At 41.9% G+C, this 12,097-nt stretch overlaps 1 protein-coding gene across 2 annotated transcripts in view; it reads right to left on the bottom strand.

The window, feature by feature from the left end:
• The window catches only part of HLTF (helicase like transcription factor), a 139,166-nt gene that overhangs the window by 28,116 nt on the left and 98,953 nt on the right, over positions 1-12,097 (bottom strand). The gene's annotated exons all lie outside the window — the stretch shown is intronic.

Here is a 12,097-nt window from a genome sequence, read left to right as displayed (position 1 = left end):
CTAAAGGGCTTACAGCATCATTCTCAGTAGAGACTTTAAAATCGTAGATTAGCCAAACTCAGGAAGGCTGATCAAAGCAGTTATCACCATTTCTGAAAGTGTCACCTCCTGAATCCTCCGTTCCGTACAGTCTTCCATTAATTAAGTAATAATCAAAATATGGTGCACTCCTGTTCCTCAGGACTGGCCACTACAATGCTGGCTACTGGTGAAATTCCTGTAGAGGCCTTGATAAGAGCCAGGGAGTCACTATTTGGCCCATCTCAACTCAAAGAACCAAATGGTCCCACAACTGTGAGCGCCATGCCATTCAGTAGCATTACTGAACACAGAACAGAAGCAACCCACTGACACAGAGCCTCAAGTCTGTTCAGGAGGCACAACGCAGCTGGAAAGTTAGATAGCTGTGTATCCAAAGCTCCCATAGTTAAAGTGGAATCCCAGTGTGGCATATCAGCAGCACAGTGCCTGCCCCCAGCATAGGAGACCTTTGCCAGGAGAAAGGGATGTGCAGCCCTGTGCCCCAGCAATTCCTCGCTGCTGAAATAGACACATTTGGCCATGGTGTAATTTAGAGCAGGATTGAGGCTGGATTGATCCCTGGCTGGCCCCAGAAGAGGGGAAGCATAAAGTAGCATACAGCCATATTTATATCTCCCCACAGTCCTTGTAAACTAAAGTCAGTGCAGCTTGGATGCAGCCCAGGATAAGGCTAAAGTTACTATGCTGAGGCAACACTCCATCAAAATTGTAGGTGGGTCACTCTGGTTCTCCTTAGCTACCTTAGCCCCTCATCATCTACTCTGGCTGGTGGGCTGTTCTCTCAATTATGGATACTCTCCCTGAGTTTCTGTTGTTGCTTTTATAGATTCATAGATTCCAAGGCCAGAAGGGACCATTATGATCATCTAGTCTGATCTGCTGCATAACAGGCCAGAGAACTTCCCCAAAATAATTCCTAGAAAAATATCCAATCTTGATTTAAAAATTGTCAGTGATGGAGACTCCACCATGACCCTTGGTAAATTGTTACGGTATTTACTCTCACCATTAAAAATGTACACCTTATTTCCAGTCTGAGTTTGTCTAGCTTCAGCTTCCAGCCATTGGATTGTGTTATACCTTTCACTGCGAGACTGAAGAACCATTATTGAATATTTGTTCCCTATATAGGTACTTATAGATTGAATCATGTCACCCTTTAACCTTCTCTTTAAACTAAATAGATTGAGTATCATTATAAGGCATATTTTCTAATCCTTTTAGAATTCTTGTGGCTCTTCTCTGAACCCTCTACAACAGTGGTTCTTAAAGCCGGTCCGCAGCTTGTTCAGGAAAAGCCCCTGGTGGGTCAGGCTGGTTTGTTTACCTGCCACGTCCACAGGTGCGGCCGATTGCAGCTCCCACAGGCCATGGTTCACTGCTCCAAGCCAATGGGGGCTGCGGGAAGCAGCGTGGGATGTGCTGGCCGCTGTTCCGGCAGTCCCCATTGGCTTGGAGTGGCAAACCACGGCCAGTGGGAGCCGCAATCGGCCGAACCTGCCGGCACAACCAGTAAACAATCCGGCCCAGCCCGCCAGGGCCTTTCCCTGAACAAGCGGTGGACTGGCTTTGAGAATCACTGCTCTACAACGTATCAGCATCCTTCTTGAATTGCAGGCACCAGAATTGGACACAGTATTCCAGTTGTGGTGACACCAATGCCAATAGAGAGGAAAAATAACCTCTCTCCTCCTATTCGAGATTCCTCCATTTATCCCAGAATCACATTCTCTCTTTTGGCCACAGCATCACATTGGGAGCTCATATTCAGCTGATTATTCACTACAACTCCCAAGTCCTTTTCAGAGTCACTGCTTCCCAGAACAGAATCCCCCATCCTGTAAGTATGGCCTACGGTCTTTTCCCCCCAGATGTATATATGGCACAGCATGCCATATTTTTCAAAGTGATATTATTATGATATGATTATGGCACAATTATGATGCATTTTATGCAAGATGGGTCATGTGAGAGGTCATTGGAAAAGTTATGATTTGTCAAATATTATCCTATTTATGTGCATGTATCATTTCTGTATCTGAAGTTATGAATATTAACTATGTATCTGTATTTCAAATGTAGTTAAACCTGGATAACACCCACTAGACAAGATGATTGCAGTCTAGATAACTGGTTGGGAAGGGCCTATTCAGGACAATGAGCCATTAGGGAAAACAACAGGCCCTAGGAGAAGCTTATCTCCCACCTGGTGAGTCTTCCTGAGAATGCTACAAACAGCCTGAGAGTGATGGCTGCTATAACTCTACAAGGACATGTGACCAGGCCACATGATGCTGGACTCCATCTTGAGATGTCAATATTTTTCCACAGACTGGTCTGGGAACCAAGCTTTGGAACAAAGAGTTCCCGCCCTATGCAAAAGCTATGTAAGACAGGGAGTGACATCTTCTGTGGTTCTTCACTCCCCACATTAGAAGACTCCTGGAAACACATGAGGAACAAAGACTGAACTGGGGGAATTGTTGGACCCAGGCTAATGGGATTTCTAGCCTGTGTATCAAATACGTGGGGATTCCAAGCTGTAAAGAATCTGCAGCCTGTTGTACCATCAGTTAAGGTGAAAATCTGCTATTCACATCCAATGTATTGAGTATATTAAGCTTAGTTTATGTTTTTGTTTGTTTGCTAGGTAATCTACTTTAATCTGTTTACTGTCACTTAAAATTTATCTTTTGTAGTTAATAAATTTGTTTTTGTTTTTCTACACCAGTGAGCTTTGACAGGAGTGCTTGGGGGAAATCTCTGCTAGGTTACCACAAATGTGCATTGTCTTCTTCACACTGAGGGAGAGGTAGACCAGGTATTAAACCCATATACTGGCCTGATTTGACCAGGATAGGATGGTACAGCTCTGGGGTCCTAAACTGGGAAGCTGGTGGTTACAGAGCCTGCATCTAATTGCAGCTGGGTATGTCCCTACCTGGGTGAATGCTGGTGAAAGCGCAGGCCGGAGGGCTTTGCAGCTTGTCACAGCAGTACAGTGTGATAGGGAGCCCAGGCTGGTGGGTCATGGGGCTGAGTGGTACCCAAGTTCCAGCTCACACCCCAGGGAGAACCAGTCACAGTGTATATTTACATTTAGCCATATTAAAACACATTGTTTGGTTGCACCTAGTTTATCAAGTGATCCAGATCACTCTGAATCCATGGCCTGTCCCCTACATTATCTACCACTCCCCCAATTTTTATGTCATCTGAAAACTTTATCAATGATGATTTTATGTTTTCTTCTAGATCATTGATAAAAATATTAAATAGCATAGGGCCAAGAACTAATCCATGTGAGACCCCACTGGAAACACATCCATTCAATGACAATTCCCTGTTTACAAGTCCATTTTAAGACCTATCAATTAGCCAGTTTTAAATCCATTTAATGTCTTCCATGTCAATTTTATATTGTTCGAGGGTTTTTTAATCAAAATGTCATGCAGTAGCAGTCAAACGCCTTAGAGAAGTCTAGATAGATTACATCACCACTATTACTTTTTTCAACAAAGCTTGTAATCTCATAAAAACAGGATAGCAATTTAGTTTTACATTACCCCCCCTTTAATTCTTTATTAATCAAGTCTTGTTTTAACTGCTCCATTATCTTGCCCAGGATCGAAGTCAGGCTGACAGGCCTATAAATTACACAGGTGATTCAGTTTACCATTTTTAAAAATCAGAACATTATTAGCTTTCTTCCAGTCTTCTGAAATTTCCCCAGTGCTCCAAGATTTATTGAAAACCGACATTAATGGTCCAGCAAGCTCAGACAGCTCTTCTAAAACTCTTGGATGTAAGGTATCTAGACCTCCTGATTTTAAAATGTCTAACGTTCGTAGTGCGATTTAACATCCCCCAGAGCTACTAGTGGAATGAAAAGAGTGTTATCAGCACGAGCTGTATCTCCCTGCTGGAACGTGTGCTATGCAGTCTGGGGCACTGCATTGCTGCTGTACCCAAATGGACACTTCTACATGGTTAAATAGCTGTGAATGATATATCGACTTGGGGAGTTAAGATAAAATTAAACTAAATGTTTCACTTAGTAGGAGAAGGCCCCAGGTGTTCCAAGGGAAGAACTGCCATTGGTTCTAGAAATGAACTTAGAAAAAAATATTTTACAAAAATTGGTACGTCAAGATCAGAGAGACCATTGAAAAGAGAGGCTGATGGTGTAAGATACTTTTCACATTGCAAACAACCAGAGTGGTAATGATTGTGTAGATTACAGTGTACAGCGCCAGTCATATATAAAGGAAGTGTGAAGTGCCTGGGGACAGTAACTCCTTTATTCTCCCACACTGTACCCCTGTCATTCCTCCTATGCCCAGAAGCTCAACAAAAAAATATTGCTTTATAGCTGCCTCTGGGGTACAATGTCAAAGGGTGGCATGTCCCTAGGACTGGCTCTGCTGCAAAGCACTGTAGAGTTAACCTGTCCATTTTGAGCTTTAAACAAATAGGACTTGGTCCAAACTATATTGAGATTGTTCTGTTCTCATATAAGCAATGGCAGTATGCCAGTTCCCATCATCTGATGCAAGTCAAGGATACCCTTTGTCATCTATGCCTTATGTTCTGTCTCCAAGATGTCTGAATTACCCTCCTCTGGGTTATATGCCTACAGTTTTCCAATCAATAAGGCAATGCAGTTTTTGAAAGAACAAAATAACTTTGTAGAGCACTACTATAAACTTTTAGCAAATCTGGTAGGAGGATCAGCACCGTTACTTTCCCTGATTATTAATTTACTGAGTAACAAAAGCATGCATGGTGCTGTACAAGACATGGTCCCTGCCCTAAGAAATATACATTATAAAATTACACAGAAAATACAGTTTAGATACATTGCAGGAGATGCCAAAATCTCAAAGAAGTACTAATGTTTTTAATGTTCTTCTGACTTTGGTAGATTAATGAGGGTAGGCTTTGAAGACAAATGTGTTAAGGAACAACTGGAATAAAAACAAGGTGGTCATTTGACCAGTTAAAGGGAGGGAGCTCCCAAGGGTAATGTGTGACATGGGAGAAGGCACCACGATGAGAGTGGCAGAAGGAAACAAACAGTAAGTTAAGGAAGGAGGCATGGGTGAAACTGTGACAGTGGGTGAGGAGAAGAAGGATATGAGAACTAGAAACTCCCCAACAGACTGCCTTTCCAAAGCAATTTTAACAATACTCAATGAAAGTAGGAAAGGCTTTCTTAGGACTCATCAAGCTTGAATGTAAGAAAGGGGTTGACAGTTGCAGCAAAACGTTACCCTGAGTTGGGGAGATGCAGACTCACACCGCCCTCAGTAGAAACTCCAGAGGGGATTGAGCCTTGGGAAGGTACAGTCCCACGCAAAACACTCAGGTGCCCAGGGTAGTGTGCTTATTGCATCATCCCGTAGTGCAGCATATTCCCATCTCCACAGCCAGATAGTGCTGTTGATCTCGAGGTGGGGGAAGGAGCTCCCCTGCCCATTTTGGGATAACATGCTTCTAGAAGTGCTAGGACACACAGGGAGTGCAATTGTGCTAGGACACTGCACAAGGGGAACAGCGTGAGGAAAAGCTTCTTCCCGCTTGTGCGGCTGGTGAGCAGCAAGCCACTGACCCAAAAAATTTGCATGTGCCTTCTGGAGGGCTTTCACTGGAATAACAGCATACAAAATACACTAGTACTAGACTAGAATACAAGCTGCAGAGCAGTGCTAGAAAGTGGGTGTGATGTCTCAATAAAGGGAGCTTTCAGGTTCTCGAGCTAATTTAACAGAGAACAATCTTCAGGTACCAGTAGAGAAGAACATACTACCTGCCGCGCACACTCTTTTAAAGAGAAAATTAGAACATTAAATACTTGTGAGTGAACATATCTAAATCTCATAAGGAACTTTAGTCCCTTCATTATAAACCTCTCATAGCCCAAACTAAAGCCAATTTGTCAATAGAATTTATCCTTGCCCTGTCTGCAGTTGGCAGGCTTAGTGTAATAAAAACAAATGTGCTGCCAGTGTTTCTCCCTCTCTCTCACTTGCCATTGATCTGCACAGACAATTTCTAATACACCTCTACCCCGATATCACGTGACCCGATCTAACACAAATTAGGATATAACGCGGTATAGCAGTGCTCCGGGGGTGGGCGGAGGGGCTGCACACTCCAGGGGATCAAAGATAGTTCGATATAATGCAGTTTCACCTGTAACACAGTAAGATTTTTTGGCTCCTGAGGACCGCATTATATCAGGGTGGAGGTGTACAATTTTTGGTCAGTTTTATTTGGAATAATTGAGCTTCTGTTCCAGACAGACAAAAAGCAAGTCTCACATTTTTGAGGGGAGTCTCTGTTCATAGCTGGCTGCAGGAACTGAAATCTAACTGGAGTTTGTGGAGCTTTACTCTGGGGGACGATACAAGTCTTCTGCAGTGAATAAAACCAAGAGTTTGTAAAACTGAATCCTGAGGAAAAAAATATTGTGACAATTGAGGATCTGATTCTGGCTATAAAGGGACTCACTCTACACCTATTTTACAGCTCCTTTACACTGCCAGTGTGCTATAAAGTAGCTAGGCTCTTTTTGTACTGCTTTGCCAGTTAAAACATTTAATGTGCCTTTCTCTCCTCCCCACCACCACTTGACCAACGTTAGAATTCACTACAGGTCACACCCCTGGACACCAGACTGCAGTGCCCTGTTAGGATAAGGTCAGAAAAATAAAAAGATACACATATTGTGGATTTTTTGGTGTAAAATGTTTCTCTAAAACATTTTTGTAATAAATTAGCAATAGTCGGCACTAAGGCACTTTGTGTTGGCAGTGGGTCGCCAGATGTTGTTTTCTCTGTGTTTCAAAGGTGGCAGCCCTGACAGCAGCCTTAGTACAAATGAGAATCAGGACCTAGGTCTGCTGGAGAAAGTGTAGAGAAAGGGGAAGAAATATAGTTTTATCAACTGAGATCTATAGCAGGACCCTTAGCCTGGTTAACTAGTTTAAAGGATTTCACAAATGTCACTTCATTTATCTTTGGCCAGAAGATTATATATTCAAAATTTGTCTTAAAATGATTCAGCAAGTCACTGACCTCACTTCAGTAGAGTTACATCAGGGATGAATTTAGCCCACTGGGCTTAAGCAATTTTTACACAGTAAACCACAAGGGCATATAAATACCTCTCTTCATTAAAAAAAATTGGCAACATATTCCGTTGCAACCCAAGAGTCATTTTTCCATAAACAACACTAGTATACACAGTGACCACTGCATCAATGGCGCCTTTGATCCCTCCAAGCAAAACATTAACGTAAAAATATCCATTTATTTTTACGTTTTCTGAATGTCGATTATGGACAGAAACGGTCTGTATTAATTTCTTAGAAAGTATGGACTTCACCGCTCCACCCCTCAGCTAACAGTGGGTGCATTTTACTTTATCCTGTTTGATGATTTCTTAAGTATTTACATGTTATCACCAATATCCCATAGGTATGATTTGGGGTTTTCTTTTACATACAGTGTCCAATGTTTAAATCTATAATCCTATAAAAAGATAGATAAAAAAAGAAATCCGAGCTGAATCCTCTTTTTGGACCACCCATACAAGACTCTTTCAGTGATGAAGGCTCTCTGCAGATACATTTTCTAGTTTTCAACATGAACATGGCTAAGACAGTTTTAAATAATGTTATCATCCATGCAAAGGAGGGAAGACTATGGAAAAGATAAGCTGACAGCAGCAAGAGAACACTCTGAATAAAATCGCTTTTATATAATAAGATTTTTATTCTTTCAAATCTTCATACTAATCAAGGGGAGAAAAAAAGACCAGAAATCCAACAAGGCATGTGCATCTTGAATGACTCTACTTTTGTGCACAACTTTGCAAATCTGACCCATCCTTAACGTTCTTCTGGATATTCAAAGCCAAGTCCCAGTCACTGAACAATTTACATTATTCATCATTTCAAAGGAAAACAAAGGGCAAAGAACACTAGTAGCAGAAGAATGTCTCAGATGCTGAGGCAATGGCTCTGTTAAGGAAAGATGGTTTCACAAAAGTTGGACTGAACAAAGCCACTCTCGTGAAGCACAATTAAGACACACAAAACCACATAGAAGTTGCGAACACAAATTACTTCCTTCTCTCTTGCCCTCCACAAATTATTTGGGCTCACTTTGCCTCTCCAGCTTCTCCTCCCAAAGAAGTCTCTTTGGCTGACTGCCATCTTTCCTTCACAGGTCTTTCCTGGCAGTTGTTTTTGGAAGCCACAAGAAGTTTCCAGCTACTGGGAAAGCACTCCAGGCCTCCTCTTCTTCCCCTCCAGACTTCTCTTTGTTTAAAATCCCTCCCCCACCCCTACTTCCCTTGAATTTATCTAATTTCTCATTCCCCCAAACACCTCATTTCTCTCTCTCTGCTCTCAGCACTCATCTCTTTTCTGAAATTCACCTAATTCCCTCCCTTCCCCCAAACACCTATTCTCTCCTCCCTAGCTCTCTAAATAAGTCTCTCCTTCCCCAACTGCACTTTCCCAGTTCTCACCTTCCCCAGCCACAACCCCTCCCCACCTTCTCTTTTCTATTTCTGCATATTCCCCGGGCCTAAAATTTTGCCAGTTTCTCCTTCCCCTCCTTTATAATCTCACTTAATCTCTTCTCACAATTGCTAGTGCCTATGCCCTCTCCCAAAAATCCGGTCTCCTGCATCTCACTAAATTCTCCCATCCTCCCCCTTTCCCAAACTCACCTAATTTTCTCTCACCCCAAATCACTTCAGAACTTGTGTTTTCCTTCCTGTATGCATTCTCCCTTCCCCTAAGGTGATAGACCTGGCAGCTGAATACATCTCCTCTCAATTCACTCTCTTACTGCTTGGCCTAGTTGCTCTCTCTGCTCTGCCCTGTAATAAAGCAGAATGCTGCAGTGTGGCCCAGAGAGGTTGCTATCTGAAGACAGACCTAGCTGCCTCTCTTTGCCCAGCCAGCAGGGGACCAGAGTGGACTATAATGGCTTGATGGAGGTCACTCAGAAATCTAAAAAACAGTCATCAGCTGGGACTGGAAAAATGGGAGCTATCAGGTAACAATTAGAGTTGGGCAAATAAGGGGTTTTTCAGTTTGCTGGCAATTCCAGGAAGAAAAACTAAAAACATTTTGTTTTAGATTGAACCAAAAACATTTTTTTTTTAATTTGGGCAACAAAAGGTCACACAAAAAATCAAGTGAGGTTGAACAAAATGTTTTGTTTGATGCAACACAAAAATTTTCATTTTGATTTCGGGTATTTTAACAAAAGCAAACAAGGACTAGATTCACAAAACAACTGGAGGAAGAGTTTCCTTTTTCCCTGTAACTTTTAGCCCAGTGATTAGGGTACTCACTTGGGAGACAGAAGACCAAGATTTAGTTCTCCCTTTGCCTGATATGGAGAATGGAGATTAACTTAAGTCTCCTACATGGCAAAAAGGCCCATTAGTCACTGAGCTATGGAATATTTTGAGGTGTGCTTTTTCTCTCAAGCTCCCCACAATCTATAAACTTGGGTCTCCAATTTACTGTGTAGGTACCTGAACTACCAGGCTACAGCATCAGTCTTAGTACTGCTCTCTGGCCCAATGACTAATCATTGTCACTATGAATTACAGTACTATGATTTGTAATGATGAATGACTATGAAGTACCACTATGAAAGACAATGAATAGCTATTGGGTGAGAGAGAAAGAGTAACAATTCTGTTAAAATTCAAGGGTGTTACGATACTCACCTAGAATGTGGGGTACCCAAGTTTATAGGTTGTGAGGATGAATGTTTGTGAAGTGCTCAGATACTACGGTGATGACCACCACAGAAAGACGGTGAAGATATGGGCCAAATTCTATGATCCTTAATTAAGAAAAACTCCCACTGACTTCAGTTTTCAAGCTGACAGTTTTGTTCAATGAAAGACTATTAAATTTGACCCTAAATATACTCTGCAAATACAGTACAATGGTATAGGTATTTTTAAATCAATATCAGAACATAACAATGGTGGGTTAGGCAGGGCCGGCTCTAGCTATTTCGCTGCCGCAAGCACGGCAGCACTCTGCGGGGAGCGCTCTGCTGCTCACCGGTCCCGTGGCTCCAGTGGACCTCCCACAGGCATGCCTGCGGATGCTTCATCGGAGTCGTGGGACCAGCGGACCCTCCACAGGCACGCCTGCAGGAGATCCACCGGAGCTGCCTGCCCACCTCCCGGCAACCGGCAGAGTGCCCCCCGTGGCATGCCGCCCCAAGCACGCGCTTGGCGAGCTGGAGCCTGGAGCTGGCCCTGGGGTTAGGTTTTTTCCCCCAAATCTTCACCAATTGTCTAAATGGGGTCCAAATCCAACTTTCCAAAATATTGAAAATAAAATATTCTCACTCAACCCAGTGAAAGGCCTGTTCTGAACCTCAGGACATAAGCTGGTCAGTGACATTGAAAAGTTTGCTATTCTAGAGAATACTTGGAACTCACTAGATCTTATAGGAAAGTAACCCTCCCTATGAACTCAGTATGATCTCAGTCTATTTAAATTTTCTCAGTGTTTCCTAATCTCTAAGAATTAAAAAATATCATTTTGAAATCATCAATAAGTATAGAATTGAAAATCTTTCATAAATTTACCTTTTTCAGAGGCTGACTATAATATTTCATTCATAGTCTGTAGAAAAACTATCTTTAACTCAGGGGTTCCCAAACTTGGCTTATGGCTTGTTCAGAGGAAGCCCTTGTCGGGCCGCAAGACGATTTGTTTACCTGGTACAGCTGCTCACAGCTCCCAGTGGCCACAGTTCGCCATGCCTGGCCAATGGGAGCTGTGGGAAGCAGTGGCCTGGCCCAAGCTACGAGCGGACGTACCTATGGACTCTCAGGTAAACAAAGCATCTCATGGCCCACTAGGGGCTTACTCTGAACAAGCCGCAAAACCAAGTTTGGGAACCCTTGCTTTAGCTAAACTAAAGACGCATCTGACTCTGACCCACAAAGTTTGTTTAGCTTTGGATTTTGGTTTAGGCAATTTTAGAAATGAAGCAAATTTCAAATTCATACATAAACTTCTCTAAACTTCAGGGATATCAGATTTGGTATTTTGGCTGGGCTCAATTCTAATCTAACATTCTGAAAACAACCATCTGAGCATGACATTTTCTTTCATAAATTGTCGCTTTAATTTCCTTTACAGACATATAGCTTTTTAAATGTGGGGTTAAACTCTTTGTCAAGAATAAGAAGCTGTAAGCCTGCCAAACAAAAAAGATACAGGTCTGAACAGTAACAAGCATAAGTGTTCCCAATATTTTTTCTACAGCTGCATTAATAATTAATAATTTTAATTAAAGATTTCTTAAGCCAGTGATCAGCCAAGACCATTTGCTTTCGGAATGAAACTGGATATCAGAGGGTCATGATTTTTTTTTCCATCTTCTTTTCTCTGCATCTGTATGTCAAATGCTTTTTACTACACAGCTTTGTCCTAAGGTATGGAAACTGAATATATCTGCACTCTGTAAATGTTGGCTGTGTATAAAGTTGGTTTTCTGTTTCTCTGCCTTGTTATTCTCTCAAAAATAAAAAATATTTGTATTTTAATAACTTTTACATGTATATAACAAATACAGTTTCCTTTCCACACATGTGACAACGTGGCACAATTAAAGTCTTTCCACATGTAACTCAAATCTTAGCTGTGGCCCCCAAACCAACCTAAAATGTATTTATAATGGGGAGGGGAGGGAACGGCAGAAATTTAAATGGAGATACCGATTTTAAAGGCAATTCCAGAACTAAAATATATTTATCATCTTTCTTCAGAACTGTAGTTTTCTGGACCAACTGAAGTCGACTTTCTGTTTATTTTTACTGACAGAACAAAACATTTCCCCAACCCATGTTCACGTAAGTGATGCTCAGCTCTAGCTATCCAAATGGTCTTCCTGAATATAAGCCATATCAGCATTAAGTGCTTAATGCAAGACATGTTAAAATCTATGCTCTCTCAGCTGGACAAGTATATCCATTAACATTTAATGAAACAGC

The sequence above is a fragment of the Gopherus evgoodei genome, chromosome 9 (genome assembly GCF_007399415.2).
Source record: "Gopherus evgoodei ecotype Sinaloan lineage chromosome 9, rGopEvg1_v1.p, whole genome shotgun sequence".
NCBI lineage: Eukaryota > Metazoa > Chordata > Testudines > Testudinidae > Gopherus > Gopherus evgoodei.
Note: the sequence above shows the minus strand (reverse complement) of the source record. Positions and strands in the feature narration are given on the sequence as shown.